Source organism: Peromyscus leucopus, chromosome 15 (genome assembly GCF_004664715.2).
Source record: "Peromyscus leucopus breed LL Stock chromosome 15, UCI_PerLeu_2.1, whole genome shotgun sequence".
NCBI classification, from domain to species: Eukaryota; Metazoa; Chordata; class Mammalia; order Rodentia; family Cricetidae; genus Peromyscus; species Peromyscus leucopus.
Window position 1 is genome coordinate 65,216,257 of NC_051076.1, and position 21,860 is coordinate 65,238,116.

General features: G+C 38.1%; 1 protein-coding gene across 3 annotated transcripts in view; it reads left to right on the forward strand.

The window, feature by feature from the left end:
* The window catches only part of Dpp10 (dipeptidyl peptidase like 10), a 1,509,398-nt gene that overhangs the window by 1,289,740 nt on the left and 197,798 nt on the right, over positions 1 to 21,860 (forward strand). The gene's annotated exons all lie outside the window — the stretch shown is intronic.

The window sequence follows — 21,860 nt, forward strand, 5'->3', positions numbered from 1 at the left end:
CCATTGTCCTTCTACAGCCGTGTCTGCATTGATGTCTGTGTCCTGTGTTACCACTGGGGGCCATACAAACCATGCATGTTGAAATTCAAGGGAAGGGCTGAGCCAGCCCTACCCTTCATTGGTCCTGAGAGACATGGTCCTGTTCCTCAATGGCTGCTGTAGTGGGAGAAGTGGCCCTACCCCTCAAGGGACGACCTGTCCCTGTCCCACATGAGAGAGCTAGTCCCACCCCTCACCATGGTTGCAGGACAACTGACCCTGATGGTATTGGCATAAGAAAGCTGGCTCTGCCTCATTCCTGAGCTAGGAAGTCTCAGCTGAGGCCCCGACTGACCAATTCAGTTACCATCCAGGCCCACATCCAGTATTCTGAGTTGGCCCATCCCAACATCTATCCCATCTATGGCCTGCTGAAATATGTTAAGGAACTGGTCCTGTGGAGCCATAGCTGCAGAATCTCCATGACTCAGTGCAACAGCAGGATACCCAAGAAGAGTTTCAGTGAGGTATTGATAGTGTGCCATAAGCCAGGGGCCTTGAACCAGACCAACAACTCATAACAATGAACAAATTCAAGTAAAGCTGTTTGAACTAATAGGTACATGGCAAACACACTGCAGCTCCCAATGCCACTAATAGAATGAAGAGGTGATGGAGAGATAGGAAAAATAGAGCAGGGAAAATGGAGGAATTGGGAAATTAGTGAGACTGGAGTGCATGATGTGAAAATCCCAAAGAATCAATAAAAATATACATGTGAAAACAGATGGATGAGTTGAAAAGCCTGTGCATGTGTGCATATGTGTGTGTTGCCTGTGCATACGCACCCCAATTGTCTCTTTAATGTAGGATCCATTGGTAGGAATAATTCAACTGGTTAACATGACATTTCAATGGACATTTATCTCCTATTCCTTCTCCCTCTCCCAACTTGAGGTGTGTGTGTATGTGTGTGTGTGTGTGTGTGTGTGTGTGTGTGTGTGTGTGTATGTTTCTCCATGCACAGAGATAGTTAGATCTATCTTGGGGTCATTATCTCTTAGAGGACATCCTCGCTTCATATAGACCAACATGGAAAGATCTTCCCTTTTGGCCCGTGTGCACACAGGCACACTACTTGGCAGAGACTCTTCCTCTGGGAGAATATTGCCAGGTCAAAAATAAGCATAATACACATTTGTTTTCAGGCACCCTTTATTTCCTCTACTGGCTTGTTTTTGTTAGAGAACACTTTGCACTACTGTAAAGTCCTGCTGTGTCTACAAGCAAACTGTGATACAGCTGACCTTCCATGTGTGTAGGTCTATATCCACAGACCATTTCTAAGGAAACAAGAAGTCTCAGATGGAAACATTTGTTGATTATCCCATGGCACAGCCTATAATTTTGACTAAAAGCCAAATTTTAGAAACTTAAACAAACAGTCTTTGTGGGTTTGTTTTGTCTGGTTTTGGAAATGGATTTGTTTTGCATGTATATGCATGTGTTGCTAATACTAGGTTCCATACCTGGCAGTCCAACCCAGGGCTTCATGCATGCCAACCTAACACTCCCTGTCAAACTATATCCCAAAATATTACAGTTGGAATTGATTATTTTTGTTCAAAATTAAATTCTTCTGCAATTCTCAACCAAGGTGTAGTTGACTACTTGACCACTTATTGAGTGTTTGTAATATGGCTGGTAGCACATTGATTAGTGTTTGTATATATTCAATTAAGTTAAAGCTGTCCTTAAAATATGTTGAAAATGGACTGGAGAGATGGCACAGTGGTTATGGGCACTTACTGATCTTCCAAAGGAATATACTTTGATTTTCAAAACCCATATCAACAATTTACACTTGCCTGTAATTCAAGCTCCAAGGAATTGTTGAAACTCTACTGGCCTCTGTGGGTATTTGCATACATGTGCAGGTACACACACACACACACACACACACACACACACACACACACACACACAAACACACACAGAGTAAAAAATAATAAATCTTTAAAAATAAGTTATAACTATTTAGTTTCTCATGTTACTACCAGAAACATTACTTATTTCATACTTTGGTAATAATCTACTCATTTTAGACTATACTGGGCTAGCCCAATCCCCAGATCTAAGAATTAAAAAATTCAATTTGATTCTATATTTTCTGGACTGATCCCTACCAATATTTAAAATAATTTATTTGAAAATCATATTCTTTCTCTTAGTTAACCGTGATCCCTGGCTGAAATTTTCTTTAGCATTTGTAAAAAACATTGAAATCATTGAATCCCATCACTTGTGACTTTTGTTATTGACATGAAACAAAATATTTCTTTATATTCATATGTTGGGTGTTTATAATCTTCTTAAAACCATGTGCTGAGCAAAAAGAAATGATAGCTCAGATGCCTGCCTAATTCCACTCAATACTTGGAGCACACAATGTTCAATGCTACTAATATGTTTGCTCCTGTGTGATGATTAGAAAACTAAAAGGAAAATATGACTACTGTGTGGCCCAATCATGCCACTCCTGTGTCCTACCACACAGGTACTTGCACATCATGTTTATTGCTGCTCAGTTCATACAAGGAAATGGAAATACCCCAGATGTTCATTGATAGATGAATGAACAATTAAAACATGGTATATATTCACAGTAGAACTTTATTCATCAGAAAGGAAAATTAAATTATGAAATTTGCAGGGAAATGAGTAGCACTAAAAAACCTTATATTAAATGAGGTTACCCAAACTCTGAAAGACAAATACAAACTGTCTTTCTCATAAGTGGGTCTTATCCTCTAACTCTGTAAAGGCCAGGAATCTAGAAAGAGGCCCCTAAGACTGGAAATGAGAAGCTGTGTGGAAGAGAGTTGGGAGAGTAGAGAAAAGTGGAAGAGAGAATACTGGGGTCATGGGTCAACAGGGAAAAAGGGATCAGGAAAATGGGGTGGGGAATCTCCAGGAGAATTGATCAAAACTCTGTAGGAAAATATGTGATGGTATATGTATGAAAACCCCATATGGAAACCTATTAATTTGCAAGTTAATTTGTACAATAAAAAATTAGAGTGAAAAAGAAGCAGGGCCCACCAAGGAAAAATGTCCTGTCCCTGATGGTATTTGATTTATTCTTTCATGGGCCTGCATGTGCCATGAAGGTGATATTGAAGCTACTACTTGGTTTTGGGAAGGTATTTGCTTTATTAAGTCTGTTTTGTTGCTTAAACAAATAACAACATTTGAATAAAGTGATACTTTTATGTCATGTTTTATTATTTATATATTGATTGCATAAAGAACTGTGCTCTATTTTATATGGTGTAGTTGGGTCTTATGGTGTGTAAAAGCCCTCACTCTATGAATAATTAGTATACATTCGTGTGTAGGAAAAGAGCAGCGAAGAGTAAGCTGCTTAGGAATTGATGTAACCACTATGCTTGTACTCCTGAGCACAAGGATGTATGACAGCCTTCCTTAGGACCAGACTGCTTCATTGTTTCTTTCTGAACATGGCTTCATTTCCTGTTCTGGTTGTTTCTGTGATCTATATTCAAAGAAGACATGGTATAGTTGCATATGGCAGAATTGGGACAATATTTCCCATGCCACTCCTATCTAGTGGTGGAATTAAGATGTGCCTATGTAGTTTCTGACAAAGTATCCGGGAAGTTCATTTTCTTCATTCATATCTGTGAACATACTCATTCAAAGTCAAGGTCATGGTATAATAAATAATCTTTGACTGTTGCCAGTGGAGCCAAATATGATTTTACTATCTTCGTGGCAATCCTTTACTCAGCACGAGAGTCAGGTAGTTTAATTGTTTATCAGACATTGTTACATATCATTGACTTGCTGTCATGAAGAGTATGTCCAGACAGAAATAGGACTGGCTGAAGTAGAATATTTTTAAGGCTTAAGTTTTATTATATGTATGTATGTATGTATGTATGTATGTATGTATTTATTTATTTATTTAGTGTGTGTGTGTTTTGCATAACAAAGTACACTTTGCAGCTCAGTATTGACTTGTAAGAGTCAACATCATTCTTCCATGAGGTCTTTGGGGATCAAACTCAGGTTGACAGACTTGGTCACAAGGACATTTCCCTGACAGGCCACCTCACTAGACCATAAGGGGTTTTCACCATGCTTATTCTGCTTCAGTTACTATAATCTTGTGTGTTTTGGTTAATCAGGAATGTAGAGAGTAAGGATATGCCTAAGAATTCTAAGAAAATCATCTGATTAGAATTTTATTATTAAAAATCAGTATAATTTAAAGTAACTAAATAAATTGTTGCTATACAATTAAAATTCAAGTAATCACTGAATTGCTTAAGACATCATTTCCTGATAAAAATGATAATAGTATCCAATATTGACAGAATATTTATGTTATATGAAGACTTCACAAGTTATTTACTTAAATCCACTGAATGTCTTAATTGAGTCTTATTCATACAGGTAGGTCCCTTAATCAGTCTTAGGTTTTTTTTTTTTTTTTTTTTTTTTTTTTTTTTTGCTTTTTGACTGTGAAACCTAGTGCTTCCCATGTCTGCAATATCATCATCTGAATTTAAATGTATTGTGCTGCTGAGAGGAAGATCCAAGACCATATCAAATAGTGCCTTAGCCAAGTCATTGAGAAAATTGATTTTCTCCTGAGCAATATCCATGTTCTGTAGCTGGTGGTACTTTTCAAAATTGAATTTCCAGTCTTCTTTCTTAACTCTCTTTAGTTGCTATTCAACAATCCAAGTATTCCTTACATTGAACCTAGATTTTTCTCTGTCTTTTTTCGGGCCAAGAAAGATAGTTAATACCTGGGTATTTCTTCATGTTTCTTGTTCTTTCCATGATACATCCTTAAAAGATGTTGAATGAAGCCTTATACATCTGCCTATATAACTTGATTTTTTTATCATCTAATCTTGCCTTTTCTACCCTTTGAATATCATCTCCAAATTTCATACTTGAAAAGTTCACAAGTGAGTTACCAAAAAAAGTCAGACAGTTGGATGTATGAAGGAAGAGAGAGAGAGAGAGAGAGAGAGAGAGAGAGAGAGAGAGAGAGAGAGATGTAATGAGAAGAAAGAAACTAAAAATTTTCTCAAACCATCTCTTAATGACTTAAGGAAGTTTATAATTGTGTATTGCACTCTGTTCATAGTTATCCTTATTGAACACAAAAATGACGATTAATGCACATTATAGAATAACTTAACTTCAATAACCTTCCGACCCCTTCCCTTCCTTTTATCCTTTCATTTTTTATCCTTCCTTTCATTTTTATCCTTCCTTTTATCCTTCCTTTTATCCTTCCTTTTATCCTTTTATCCTTCCTTTCATTCCCTTCTCTTCCTTTTATCTTAAATATTGTCTTTTGAGAACTTCCTCATGAGCACTCTGTTACACCACCCCTACTCCCCTCTCTGTCAATCCTAACACTTTTCATTTTCTCTATCTCCTTTTCCCTCCCTCCCTTCCTTCCATGATATAATCCAGGCTGTCCTTGAGCTCTTTATGTAGCTCAAGATGACCTTGAACTTCTGATCCTCCCACACCACCACCCAAGTGCTAAGAATGCAGGCATACATCACTACATCCTTCATGAGATGCTGGAAATAGAAACAAGGGCTTTATATATGTGAAGAAGTATTCAGCCTACTGAGCCTCATCCCCAGCCCTGAAGCCTTTTCTTTTCTACTATCATCAAACTTCTGCAGTCCCCAAATTCTCTGTTAAGTCAATTTTTGTGTAAACAGCAGGGCTTTTACTAGAGCAAAGAAATACTTTCCAAATAGAGCTGACAATAACTATGACCCCATACTCTAGGGTCATGTACATTTCTATGACTATCTGAAGGTAATTCTGTGGACTCATATCCACAAAATATTTCTAATGATTTCCATGATGAAAATTTGCAGAACATCAGAGTAGGCTCTCCAAGGAGTAGGCAAAGAAAATGTGGAGTCATAAGTGACAAACTAGTCAATGTTTAATAGTGGAAATCACCAATCAGCAACTATTACAGAAAAGAAAAAAAAATCTGTGTACATCAGTTGTCCATAATTCTTAATTGATCTTTTTTTCTCATTTTTATTATTTAAGAATGTTATACAATGAATTTTGATTATATTCACTACTCCCCAGATTCTTCCCACATCTACCACTACTTCTCTACCTGCACAACTTTGAATCGTTTAAAAAATTCAAGTAAAAGTTGTGCTCTCCATGTATTCTTCGATGTGTTGCCTTCAATGGTGTGTGCTCATCCCACAAAGGGCTATATCCCTAAAGAAATGGGACTATCTGTCAATTGCAAATAAATAGCTTCTTAGGTAGGAGTAGGATGTAGTGCCCACCCTCTTCTCCTTGCTGAGACTGTGTGGGTCTTGTGGATACTGTCACAACACTGTGTGTTCATAGGTACAACTTCCATTATGTTCATAAATACTGTTGCCGTATTATCATTTATTGCCTTTGGTTCTTACAGTTTTTTTTTTTTATCCCCTTTACCACAATGTTGTTCTCCTTGATCTTTTTTTTACTATAAACCTTACACACAACCATATCAGTTACCTTTTCATGGCTATGATACAATACCTGATAAGAGCAAGTTAAGAGAGAATAGGTTTATTTTGGCTCACAGTTTAAGGACACAGTCCATAATAGTTGAGAAGCCTTGGCAGCGAGTATATGAGATATCTGGTCATATAGCATCCACAGTCAGGAAGCAGAGATCTGAGGACTAGTGTTGAGCTTCCTCTTTTTTTATTTTTATGCAGTCTGAAACCCAAGCCCATAAAGTGGTCCTACCTGCAGTTAAGGTGAGTCTGTCCTCATGAATTAATTTAATATAGAAAGTCCTTTACAGACACACCCAGAGTTCTGTTCCCTATGTGATTATAGATGTTGCCAAGTTGGCAATATAAAGCAAAGTAAACATCCAATCCCCCTTGTAGTTAGTCATTGCATGCTTGAGACTTACCACTAGAGGTAAAAAGAACGTCAGTCCCTGAACCTCTGGCTCCCTTGTCTGCTCAATTCAGTGACTTTGGGAATGCTGTGAATGGCATTTTCCAGACTTTCTTGGTTTATTTGAGCTTGGAGCAGAATATTTGCCTGCTTCAAGAACATTGTGCTTTTAATATTAACTGAGTTAGTGTGGGCCATGTTCCAGCCTAGATAAATATACATGAAGTGGTGGAAAGGAGAGAGTCCATTCCTCCTCTATTTGAGTTTCCTACCATCAGAGACCTTACAGAAGAGGTCAGATGGACTTTTATGTTGAAAATCAGTTGAATGTTACCCTCACTATGGGAGAAAGCAACATTCTCCTGATATTAATGTCACCATTAAAGTAATTGCTTTATAAAGATCTGTCCCCAGAGTTTCATTTCCTGTTGAACAACAAACCTTTCTCGTCACCTTAGTATTCAGCTCATTTTTCATAAGCAGTGTATAAAGCACACATTAATCTTTATAGATGTCTGACTGTATTTTTATCCCAAGGTTAGTTATTGTCACATCTTTTCAACCCACAGCCTTTTCTCTTGCCAAGAGCTCTTCTGTATTGACTTCTTCAATAACTTCCTGGCCTTTAAAAGAAAGCCATTTGTTTTACTTGAAGACAGTATCATTACCAGGAAACTGAGGCAAATGAAGTTAAGGCAGACATTTCCATATACACTAAATGCTGAGTTTAGGGATCCACAGTTAACCACATCCTGGCTATTGTACTACACTGCAGTCTTGAATTTCATGCTGTTGAAACAAGTTAATTAAAATTGTAAAACTTTCACATGGTGGTCCATGATCAGTAAAAGTGGGTACATATTTTGGGAAAAAATATTTGAGTTTTTAAAATTTTTAATAATATTGTAAATAAAACTTTCATTCTATGATATTTGAACTTTTAATTAAATAAAATATAATAACATAATCATACTCATTTAAATAGGCAAGATGTAGAGCCTATCTGTTGTAGAAAGAAGAAAAATGTATTAATTTTATCAGATATTGTGTTTTGGCGACCAGAGATATAGCTGAGTTGGTAGGGTTCAATTCTCAGCACTCAATAAACCAAGCATGGTAATGTAAAACTGTAATATTAGCACTTAGAAGACGTGGTGGTTTGAATAGGTATGGTACCCCTAGATTTCATGAGTTTGAATGCTTGACCCATAGGGAATGTCATTATTAGAAGGTGTGGCCTTATTGGAGTAGGTGTGGCCATGTTGGCAGAAGTGGGTCACTGTGGACGCAGTCTTTGAGGTCTCATATATGCTGAAATCACACCAGTGTGGCAGTTTGCTTCCTGTTGCATGCTGATCAAGATGTAGAACTCTCAGCTCCTTCTCCAGCAGCAAGTCTGCCTTCATGCTGCTGTGCTTCCCACCATGATGATAATGGACTAAATTTCTGAAACTCTAAGCCAGACCCAATTAAATATTTTCCTTCAAAAGAGTTGCTGTGGTTGTGATATCTCTTTGCAGCAGCAGAAGGTAGAAGAAGGAGGAAATGTTAAAGGTCAAAAACATCCAAGGTCATCTTCAATTATACAAGAGAATTTGAAGTCAACATGGAATATCAGACTCTATCTCAAAATTAATTAATTAGATAATTAATGAATTAAAGCAAGCTTTAAAAGTGCATGACAATTCTAGCTGGAGAAAGGGAAATGAATAAATAAGATTGACATTATCTGGCAAAGGACCAAAGTTATATATGGTATTTTAAAATAAGAAAATCTTATGAAACAAATTGTATTGAGCAACTATAGGATAAGAGGCAAACTGGATTTTCATTTCACATTTTTCTGAAAGAATTATTTTATTTTTATTTATGTGTGCATGTAACATACACACAATATGACTCCCATGGGAGTCAGCAGAACCTGGTACATTCAGTTGAGGCAGGTCCACCACCCTCCCCCTGCACCAAGGTTATGTAAGTTGTCCCACCATATGCACTGGGCTCTAAAAAGCCCTCTCATGCACTAGGGCTAGATCCTGATCCCACTGCCAGGGGGCCCTTAAACAGTTCAAGCTAAACAACTGTCTTGCAGAAATATATATTCTTTATTTCCATGATGGATATATTACTTTAAAAAAAAGCAAGCTGGGACTTAATCCTAGTAGATATTATATATGATGTTTGACATTATATGCAAGATGTAGAAAGTTCCTGAAGTGATCTCCCCTTGAGAACTTCATTTGGAAAGAGTTAGAGCAATGAGGTCCTAAAGCGAAAGTCCCCTGAGTCCTGAGAAACAATGGAAATTTTCATTTGTAAATTTCTAGTGTGCATGCAAGGATTCCTCACCATGTTACTCAGGCCACACATGTGTCACAAGTCACAGATGCAAGCAGTATGCAGGATCATAAAGTTATCCTATAGCTAGCTGTACAGGAGAAGGTCTGCCACTCTACAGAAAACTTTGCTTAAGGGTTCTGTCTAGAAAGCTACAGGTGGTGTGCCTTGATTTTCAAGGAGAAAGAAGCCCTGCATCTCGATCCTATGTAACCCAACATATCCTAAAGAAATGATGAGAATGCTGTCTCACCAGATCTGCTGGGGTGAAGTACCTGCTTTTCCTTATTCACATTGGGGCAGGAGGGTTGGAGGGAGAGTGAGCTTCTAAATGCATTAAGATTAGCCTATGAAACAAATCAAGACACAGAAACTAGGCCCTGCAAAGGGCTACCTATAACAGGATAGAATATATGAACTAAAAAATGTTGAGATGCAAATGTCTTACAAAATGTCATCATCCTTTGGAGATTTGTCTTCTTAATGTTTACCAAGACTACTCTACCTGCCTCCTGCCTTGAAAATACTCCTTATTCCTAAAACTATCCATTTTTCCACAACTATCCACATGTATTTGTTCAACTATTGTTCCAGAACACGAGAACCTGGCAATGACAATAGATGCCACTGGACTTAATGTTTGCCTATGGAAATAATGTTTGCTCATTAATGTAGACCTAGAAATTTTTCTACATTGAAATTATAATTTTAAAATTATATATAGCTTTATTAATTTTCTTCTTTGACAATTTCAAATACATACATGAGAAATTCTGGTTCTTTTCAAACCCACTCTTGCCTAGCTTTATCTCACTGCTTGTAACCTGCCTCCTTTGTAAATCCTCTTCTCACATTCTTGTCTATGTGTTTTGTCTTGTAACCCACTGAGTTTAGGCATAGACATCTGTATGACTTTAAGTTTCTAAGTATTCAATAAAGTCTGGTTGGTCTACCTGTGAGTATACAAAGACAATGATTGTCTTCCACAATCCACAAGCAGCCAATAGTCTATTAGAGTTTCGTTTGGTCCCACGAGACCTTTAAAAATCCATGCCTGACAAATGACAGTCCTAGGCTTGAGCAGGCCTGTTGCATGAAACTGTAACTGCTCTGAAGTCATGATTGCAACGGCTGTGTCATGGCCAGAATGTAAAACTTCACAGCCTTTCTCTCTGCTTTCTGACTCTTACATTCTTTCTGCACTTTTAATTTTCATCCTGTCTTTTCTAGTTTCCAGGCTAAGTAGAATTATGTTTGGGCATTTGTCTTTCATTCTGCCCTAAATTTCTTTCTACATCAATATGCTGGAAAGAAAACTAATTTATAGGAATTGAGACAATGTTTGAATTTATTTCCAAGTAAATTGAAAACCTATTTATGCTGTCAGTAATTGACCTTTAAGAGCTGTTCAGGTTATCCAACCACACATTTTCAAATGATGGTAAGTGCAAAATAGTTTAATGTCAATTGATGTGGAAGTTGCTTATTTGCATTAATTAGTGAAGAAAGGTCTAGCACGTGAAAATATTTTATTACAAAGAAGGACATTTTAAATGAGGCTGTCCTTTGAGTTTGCAATACATCTCGTGAAAGTTATATGTTAAGTGAGCATTATTAGGACTGTGGATGCAGACATACTTGTTTAGTATGCCCAAAGCCCTGGGATAAATTCTTAGCAAACACAAAAGAAACCTGGAAGGAACACATACATGTAACTTCATCAATTGGGAGGCAGAGGCCAAGAAGTTCAAGGTAATCCTTGGCTACATAATGAGTTTTAGTGGACTGTGCAAGACACATTTTAAAAAAATTAGTCTTAGAAAAACTAATACAGTAGAACATCTTTGAAATGAAATTGTCCATTACAGTGAATATATTGTACTTGAAAATGCTCCTAAGATTTTGGGTCTCTATATTTGAATCACTGGCCCACCATTTTTGTTAAAATGGTACATTGTAGATGAATTTCTAAATGGTCTTCTTAAATAAAAACCCCTATATTTGGCTCTGTGGTATTTATTTAGAGAGATCAGGGAAATAGGGAAAGCCACCAGTCAACCTTACCTCACCAACTCTGTAGCTTACAAATGCAAGTCACTTCCTGTGTACCCATACCTTTATTGCCTTGCTGTTCTGCCATCTGATTTGCTCTCTGTCCAGCTACATCACTTCCTTTTCCCATACAGCTCTGTCACTTACTGTCTGTCTGTATAGACCTCCAGACCTCCATGGTTAACTAGTGTTGAATTAAGGTGTGTGCCACCACACCTGGCTCTGTTTCCAGTGTGGCCTTGAACACACAGAGATCCTGCCTGCTAATTGATAGGATTAAGGGTGTGTGCTACTGCTGCCTGACTTCTTTGTTTATTTACAATGGCTGGCCTTTTTCCTCTGATCTCCAGGCAAGCTTTATTTATTAAAGCACAAATAAAATACCACATTTCAGCACAAATAAAATATCACCACAGTACATGAAACATAATTATTAAAAAAGTCACAGTAGGAGATCACCTTTTATAGTTCAACGTTGTTGCAAAAATTATATCAATATTCCTGTTATGAATAGAATTCTATGCTATGAATTAAAAAAAAGGACAAAACATTATGCAAGACTTTTTAGTGCTAATGAATGGCACAGCATTTTGATGGCACACACACACACACACACACACACACACACAGAGTCATGATAGCATCACAGAGTACTGTGATGGCACTGTAGAACATTGTAGTGGAATAACACAGCATATTGAGATGACACAATAGGGCATTGCCATAGCAAAACATGACAATATAAACATACAATAATTCACAGGATTTTTGTGGTACTTTAATGGCATAGTAATTGGAATGATCATGACATAAAAGTACAATGTGATGACACAATAGAGCACTAAGATGATAATATAAGGCATTATGATATAAAAATAGGGTGTGTTGCCGGGCGGTAGTGGCGCACACCTTTAATCCCAGCACTCAGGAGGCAGAGCCAGGCGGATCGCTGTGAGTTCGAGGCCAGCCTGGGCTACCAAGTGAGCTCCAGGAAAGGCACAAAACTACGCAGAGAAACCCTGTCTCAAAAAACCAAAAAAAAAAAAAAATAGGGTATGGTTACAGTATAATATAGTCTTGCAATGGTACTATAGAACATTATTTTGGTACACCATGATAGAGCAATTTCAAATAGGAAATGATAATGGCACAAAAAGACATTGTGCTGGCACAATAGGACTTCATAATGGCACTATTGGACAATGTGACAGCACTATCAAGTACTGTGAGTCACTATCAAACATTGTGATGGTACAATAGGGCACTGCTGATATCACAGGATATTTAGGTAACACTTAGGTAACACAGAATGACACTGTGATATCCCAAGAGAGTATTGCCATGGCAAAATAGGGACCTGTGATGGCACAACAGTCACAATAATGACACAACAGAAAATTGTGAAAGCACAACAGGGCACTATGAAGGCACAATAGGGCATTTTGGTTTCATAACAAGACATTGTAATTATACAGAAGAGTGCTGGGAAAGTAAGACATTTTAGTGGAACAATAGAGTACTGTAATGGCATAATAGGGTATAAACATGGCACAATATGGCACTGTGTATTATTTGCAAATATGCATTTGACATAGTTAATGCCAAAATTTAAATGTGATACCACAATAGGGTGCTGTGGTAACCTAATTGGGCACTCTGATACCACAATAGAACATTGTGTGGGCATAATAGAGCACCGTGATGATGCAAGAGGGCATTGTAATAGATAACAGAGCATAGTAGAGTGAGGGTACAATAAGACACAACAATGTCAAGACATGGCATTGTGATGGAATTACAGAGGATCATTATGAACCTATAAGACACAATGGTGACACAAAATGGTGCTTTCATGGCAAATATTGCAATGTGAAGCCAGAATAGAGAATTGTCAATACACATTTGGACATTGTATTAAAAAATTAGGCACTTGGATGGCACAACACTGCATTGTGAGGCACCCTTGATCACTGTTATAGCACAGTAGATCAAGGTGTTGGCACAATTTGGTATTGTAAGGCAACACTATGTCACTGTGAGAGTAAAATAGGATGTAAGGATGGCACAAAATGGGATTGTATGGTATTCTAGGACATTGTTATTGTAAAAAGTAAAAAGCTTCTGAGGTTGGCATTATCAAACACTATTTTGGAACACCAGGATACTTGTGTTGTGTTGTGGTAACCCAATAGACCATAATGGTAGCAGAATATGTCACTTTTGTGGCACAATAGGTTATTGCATTTCTACAACATGACGTTATTATGACATAATGGTGTATTCTTGTAACAACAGGACTTGATGTTGGCCTAGGAGAATACAACAGTGGAACACTAGGCCATCATTATATTATAACATGGCATTCTAATGATAAATACAGTTCTGTGTAGTTAATATGGCACTGTGGTCACAACGGAGAATTGTGATGGCAAACTTGGCATGATGATGGGGAAAAGGGGACACTGTGCTGGTACAATAGGACATTGTTAAGTCACAACATAACAATATGAAGGCAATATTGAGCAGTATATTAAACAGAGCACAGAGATATACAATAGGGAATTGCAATGGCACACTATGGCACTGCTAATACCACAGGGCATGCTGTTGGCACAACATGGAAGTACGAGATTCTAAGAAATCATTGTCCTGGAACAATAGGGCTCTGTGATGATGCAACTGTGCCATTTGATATCACAATTGGGCACAATGATGACACAAGGACATTGTGATGAACATTAGGCCACAGTAAAGGCACAATAGGGTACAATGGTAACAAAAAAACATTGGAATGACCAAACATTCCATGGTGATAACAACACAGGCCATTGTAGTGGCACAGCAGAGTGCTCTAATAGCACAACGGGGCTCAGATATGGCACATTACAGAACTGCATTGTCACAATAGAGGGAGAGATATATAAGCATTGAAATAACTGAAAGCTAAATGTGATGGTAGACTAGGGCATTTCGAAGTCATAGCAAGACAATGTGATGGCGCAACAGGAAATTCTAATGGCACAACAGGGCATTGTGACAGAGTAGTAGCTCACTGTGGTGGCACATTAAGGCACTATGATGGCATAACAGGTCACAGTGATGTCATTACAGGGCATGGTGAGAACACAACAGTGTTGTGATGGCAAAATAGAGTACCGTGTTGGCACAGCTTAGCATAGTTATGGTGCTATAGGATATCATGATACAAGATTGGCTGATAAAAAAATACTTTATGTTGTTGATAAAACAGAGGTCTGTGATGGAGTAATATAGGACACTATGTTGATATTTATCATCTTTATGAGGCACACTTGGTTATTTTCCTAAGGTAATAAGGCAATGTGTTTGCATAGTAATGTTCCAAAAAAGGCATAACATACTAATTGAACATTGTGATGACATGATGATAATGTATTTGCTTAATAGGTCACTGTAACGGCAAAAGTAACTACTATGATGACACAATAGCATTCTGAGATGACATTGTAAGGTTTTACCATTCTATGTTGATGCCACAAAAACACTGTTATAAGACAATGGGACATTTTATGGCAAAACATGGCTTTGTGATGTCACTATCTAGCACCATGGTGGCACAATATAGAGTGTGTTGTCATTATGATATAGTAATTTGGCATTGTGATGGCAAAGTTGGACACAACAATGGGAAAAAGGAAACAATGATGGTACAACTGGATATTATCATTGCACACCACACCAATATGATGGTACTACAGAGCACTGTAATGGAATATTGAGGATAATGATGTCACAACAGGGAACTGTGATGACACAATAGAACATTTTGATGGCACAAGAGAGTAGGAGAGTAGTGGGTTGTCACAACATGCAACTGAGAGCATTTTCATGGTACAATAGGGCCCTGTGATGATTTAATTATGCACTTTGATGTCACAATTGGACAATGTAATAACAGTAAGACAATGTGATAGAACAGTAGAACACAGTGAAGATATATTAGGGCACTGTGACCCAACACTGAATGTTGATGACAAATTAGGACATTGAAGTGGTACAGTGAAGTACTGTAACAACAAAGTAAGCACAAATATGGCACAGTAAATTGTACTTAAAGAGCGTAACACTGAAAGCATGACTGGGCAGTGTGATGACCAAAAGGCAAATTTGATGGCACCACCAGGCATGGTGAGGTTACACCAGGATGACTGGATATCACAATCATGCACTGGGATCGTACCTCAGGATACTCTTTGGCACAATAGAGCATTTGATGCAACAATAGGACATCATGTAGGCACAGTATGGCTGTATTATGGCAAAGTAGGGTATATTTTATTGTGAGGAACTAATAGGGCACTGTGATGAGACCATAGAACATTGTAATGGCACAGTACAGCATTGAGTACACTACACAACACTTTTGTGACACAACATTGCATTCTCATAGCTCAAGAGTGACTTAGCATGGAGCAATCTGGCTCTGTGATAACACAACAGTGCACCGTGATTGCACAATTGTGCATGGTGGTGACATAACAGGATGTTGTGTTGGAAAAAGAGGGGACAGTGATGGCAAACTAGGACATGGTTATAGCATGAAGTAGTAGACAATAGACCATTGGAAAGGCACTTTACAGCAATATAATGACACTATCCAACACTCTAAGACATATTAGGATACAGTGACAACAGGGCACTGTAATAACCCAATAAAGCACACTACTGGCACAACACCACACAGTTACAGCATTGGGATGCCACTATAGGTGTCTGTCACATCACAATAAGGCATTGAGATAGAACTACATGACATAAGGATGGCACAATGGGGCATCCCTGGCATGATACAATATTGTGATGGCACAACAGGGTACTAGTGACACCATAGGACATTTTGGTAGCCCCATATTGTATTCTGAGAGCAAAGGAGAATATTTTTAATGGTGGTGAAACATCAGTGTACTGTCATGGCACAGTTAAGCATAGTAGTGACACAAGTGTGGTGAACAGCAGGAAACAGTGAAAGTCTAATTGGACATGGTGGTAGCACAACAAGCCAGGCATTGTAATGACACAACATTGCATGGAGATGACAAAATAAGGTATTATTATTGTGATGCAACAGAGCACTGTAGTAGCACAGTAGGGCACAGACATGGAACAATAGAGAACTGTATTGATATAGTAGAAGTTTTGAAGGCCTGACTAGGTGTTGTAATGACCATAATGTAAGTGTGATGACACAATGAGCCACTATGATGTCATATCAAAGCAATATGATGATGCAATAGTACATTGTGATGGCACACTATTACATTGTGATGTCACAACAGAACACTATGGTGGCCTAATAGAACACTGTGATGCCATAGTAGAGTATTGTGATCATATCAACAAGCAAAGTAATATTACATAGGGCACAGTGGTGGCAGCACTAGGGTAATGTAATGGCACAATAAGTCACTATGATTTCACAATAGGGAACTATGATGATAAAATAGAGCACTGCAGTGGTCACAACAGGTCCATGTAATGTCATACTAAGGCCATACTAAATTAAATTCTGTCTTTTGTAAGTAGCCTTGATCATGTTATATAATCACAACAATAGAAAAGTAGTTGATACAGGCACTACCATGGCACAGCAGAGCACTGTGAAAGTGAAATTGATCGTTGTGAAAATATAATGTGTCAATATGTACACTAGGTCATGTTATTGGCACAGGTGACTACTGTGACAGCACAGTGGGGTTCTGACTTTGTAATAAGTCACTATGTTGCAAAAGCTGGACATGCAGATACTACTATAGAGTAATTTGTGGCACAAAATGACATTATTTTGGCACATGTGAAATAATAATGCTACTATTAAGCACCATGACTTCATAATAAAGCAATTTCTCACACAACGCACTATTTTGATGTGAAAATATAGCACTTTGAGGACAAGGTAGGAGCGGGCAATGGAACAAAAGTGCACTGTGATGGCACAGTAGGACACTGGTATGTCACATCATGACTATGTTGGTATTACTGAGCACTTTTATGGCATATTTTGGCACTGTGATAACATAGCCAAGTCCTCTGATGGCAAAACAGGGTAGTGTGATGGTTCAGTGGGGCACGGTGATGACACAATAGAACTTTGATGACTACATTTTATAGTGTGATGACAAAATAGAGCCATGACAGGATGATAGCACGAGTCACTGTAAAAATACAACAGGTCACTGATGACATCACACCAGAGCATTCTGTTGGCACAGTAGGGCACTGTGATGTCACCCATGCACACTGTTTTGTCCAAATAGGTTACTGTGAAGACACAATTGGTCACTGTGATGACACAATAGGACACTGTTAGGTCACAAGAGGATGTTGTGATGGCACATGTGGCATGGAGTTGATACAGGTTAGCGTACAGTGATGTCATAATAAAGCCTGGTTATAATAGAGTAAGAAGCTGTGATGATTCAATAGGCCAAATTTAGATTACAATAAGACTCTATAATGGCACCATAGGCACTGTGGTTACATAGTAGGACCCAGTGATGATATAACAGTGCACTGTGATGACAAAATAAGGTACTTTTATGCCACAAAAGGACGATGTAATGTCAAAATAAGGCACTGTGATGACATAATAGGGTACTTTTATGCCACAAAAGGCCGATGGACTCTAAGGCATTATTAGAGTCTCATGGACTCTAAGGCATTATGATGACAGAGCACGTGATGATGACAACAATTTAGGACATTTTATGGGATCAATAGAAGTCTCTGCCCAAACAATAGGACACATTCATGGCATTTTGGGGTACTATTTTGGCATTTGTGATCCCTATGAAGGCATAATGATGAATTTTCCCGAAATGACAATGCAATGTGTGTGAACAATAAGACACTTTGGAGGTTTGCATGAGAATGGCCACCATTGGTTCTTTTATTTGATTATAGGTCTCTAGCTGGTGAAATATTCTGGCAGAATTTAGAGCTCTAGCATTGTTGGAGGAAGTATACCACTGAGAATATGCTTTAAGATTTCAAAGACCATGCCATTTCCAGGTAGCTCTCTTGCTCCCCTTCTGTGCCATGGTTGTTTAAACAAATAATCTCTCAGATATTGATCCTGTACTCTTTTGTCTGCCTGGTGGCATTATTCCCACCATGATGACCATAGTTTCATCCTCTCAAACTCTAAGCAAGCTGTCAAATTAAATGCCACTTTTCTAAATTGCTTTGGTCATGGGCCTTCTTCATAGCAGTAGAAAAGTAATTAAGATAGCAATTGTCATGGAACAATACAGCACTGAGAAAGTGTAATTGGTCATTGTGATGAAATAATAACTCAATATGTTTGTACAATAGGTCACCAGGATGGAACAGTTAACTAATGTGATGGTACAATAGAGTACTGAGTTGTTAATATAAAGCACTGTGATGCAAAATTCAGGCATGTTGGTGGTACAATAGAACCCTTTATGGTACAATGTGACATTATTTGGGAATAACATGACATAATGATGGCACTATCAAGACTATGATTTCACAATTAGACAGTTTGTTGCACAATACATAATTGCAATGCAACAATATAGCCCTGTTGTGGCAAGGAAGAAAAAAGTGATGTCATAAAAGTGCATTGTGATGGTAAAACAGGGCATTGATGTGGCATATCACAACCATATGCTGATGTCATTCAACACTGCTTTGGCACGTTAGGGCACTATGATGGCAGTGAAAAAGGCACTGTGATGACACAGCAGTCCTCTATGGAAAAATTGAGTACTCTTATGACACAACAGGGTACTGTGATACCAAAACAGATCACTAAGATAGCACAGGAAGAAACTGTTGTCACAAAATTACACTGTGGTAACATTATAAGGTACTTTGAGGTTACAAGATAATGCTTTGTGACACAGTAATGCACTCTCATGGTACAGTGGGAACCTGTAATGTCACAATATGGAACTCTTAGGCTGCAATATGGCACAGTGATATAACAATAGGACACTGTCATACACTAGATACTGTAATGAGACAATAGTTCACTGTTAGGTCACTGTACTGACAAGGTAGGTCAATGTCTTGACTCAGAGGAAAATTATGTTACAGTATCAAACTGTTGTCATAATAGGGCACTGCGGTCCTCAATTTGACTCTTTGATGACATAATATAGAACTGTTATGTTATAGTATGATGCTATGTTATCAAAACAGATCACTGTAATGCACATTAGTTGATTATTGTAATGTAAGAGGACACTGTGATAGTTCAATGAGGCACTATTTACTCACAATAGGAACTATGATGTCATGTTATAAAGAATGGGGTCACAATAGGACACTATGATGACACAATATTAGGATGACACCAGAAGCCACTGACTATCAAAATAATAGTACTGAGATGATGAAATAATAGGGCACTGTTAGGTCACAAGGGTGCAGCAATAACACAACAGGACACTAAGATGACTCAACAGAGCACTGAGTTGACAGAGTAATGAAAATTAAACACTGTGATGTCATAATAGGGCACTGTGATGACAACACAGGGCACTGATATATTAGGACACAATTATATCACAATAGGACACTTGATATCACTATAGGCACCTTTTTTATATGCAGAAAGTGATGATGACACAATGGAGCACTTTTAGATTACAATGTGATTCCATATTGGCATAACAGTAGTGCTGGGTAGGACACAATGATGCAACAATATGGGATTTTCATGACATCATAGGGCACGATGATGAAAAAAAGGGGCACTGACAGCACAATAGAGAACTGTGCTGACCCAACAAGCCACTGTGATATTACAATAGAGCAGAGTGCTGACACCATAGGATATCTATGAAGTCATAATAGGGTACTATGATGACATAATCCAACACTGTTGTGTCACAATAGGTCACTGTTAACTCACAATAATAGGACACTGTGATATCACGTTACAGCACAGTGATTTTATAATAGGACACTGATGACACAGAAATGGACTGACATGGTACAATATTAGAATATCAACTGAGATGCCACACCAGAGCACTTCAACATCAAAATAATTGCATACTAATGTCACAATAGGGCACTTTGACTACATAATAGGCTACTGTGTAATGTTACAATAGGGCATGTTGTTGACAAAATAGTATTGACACCATAGGGTATGATTGTGTCATTGTGATGTCACAATAGGGCATAGTGATGACACACTAAGGCAGAGTTAGGTCACAATATGTCACTGAGATATTACAATAGGGCACTGTAATTATAGAATAGAGCACTGTGATGCCACAGCAGGGTGCTGAGACCTCACAAAGGGTCACTTTAATGATAGAGTAGGACACTGAGGTCATACATTAGGGCATTGTCATGATAGAGTAGTGCCCTGGAATGACACAGTAGGACAATGCGATGCCAGTCTAAGCCACCGTGTTTACCATTAGAGCACAATTATGGTGATACCACAGGACATTGTAATGGCAAAACAGGGCACTGTTATGACACTCTAGGGCTCTGTAATCACACAATAGATCACTGTTATGTGACACAATACAATACAGTATGGTTACAATAAGGCACACGATTCTGAGGTAGAGCAGCACTGGGATGTTCATACACTGGGACACTGTGATATTGCAAAATTACAATGTGAAAACATAGTAGGACACTGTGAACACAAAGGAATACTGTGTTTATAAAGTAGAATACTGTGTTAAAACAAGGTACTGCTATATCTGTGATATAATAGAGTGCATTAAGGATACAGGGACAATGGGATGTCACAGTGGGGAACATAGTGTTGATGTAATAGGGCTATGCTATGACAAAATAAAGCACTATTAGGTTACAATTGGACACTGATGGCATGGTAGGACATTGTTTACCCGAATGCAATCAATACACCACAAAATGTCTCTGTGATGGCACAATAGAGCACTGTACCGTTATAATAATATACTAGACACTGTGATAATGTAATATGATGCTGTGATGTCATTATCATAATACAATAGGGCACTGTGATGTCATAATAGGGCACTACTGGGTTATAGTAGTACACTAGTATTGCAATAGCACATTTTTAGCAGAATGGGACACAGGATGAAACTGAAGGCTAATAGGGCACTGTGATTAGCTAGAGAAGGACATCTTGATGACACTCTAGGGCAGTGTTGTAACACCATTGGACACTGTGTTCATACAATGTAGTAATGGTATGTGACAATATGATACCTTTAGAGAACTTTTAGTTTGCAGTAGAACACTATGACACAAGAGAGCACTGTGATGACAGAATTGGACTCTCTTAGACCACAATAGGATAGTGTGGTAGCACAATAGGGAACTATTGTGAAACACTTGAATGAAGTAATGTAATAATAGAAGACTGTGATGATGCAATCAGGCTTTATGATTACATAAGGCACTGTTCTGTCAAAACAAGAGACTATAATGTCACAGTAGAGCACTGTGGTGACAACAGGGGCACTATAATGACA